The sequence below is a fragment of the Penaeus monodon genome, chromosome 30 (assembly GCF_015228065.2).
Source record: "Penaeus monodon isolate SGIC_2016 chromosome 30, NSTDA_Pmon_1, whole genome shotgun sequence".
NCBI classification, from domain to species: domain Eukaryota; kingdom Metazoa; phylum Arthropoda; class Malacostraca; order Decapoda; family Penaeidae; genus Penaeus; species Penaeus monodon.
Window position 1 is genome coordinate 26756380 of NC_051415.1, and position 285 is coordinate 26756664.

Here is a 285-nt window from a genome sequence, read left to right on the forward strand (position 1 = left end):
GCATGGTCCTTGTGAACCAATGTATTTGTGTTGATAAGTTTTTAAAAGCATCCTTTAATTCTGCAGTTGTTTATAATATTCAAATGATTGAAACCATATTAACCTGATATTTATTTTATAGGAAGTATAAAGTTGCCCCTGGCTGTCCAGAATGCCTTGCTTTTCGGTGAAAATATATAGTGTGCTGTGATTCCATACAGTGTAGTTCTCTTGCTAGCAATGAAGGTTTAGGCTTTGCTACAGTGGAAAGATAGTGGTAATGTTCTTATTGGGATAATATGCTGT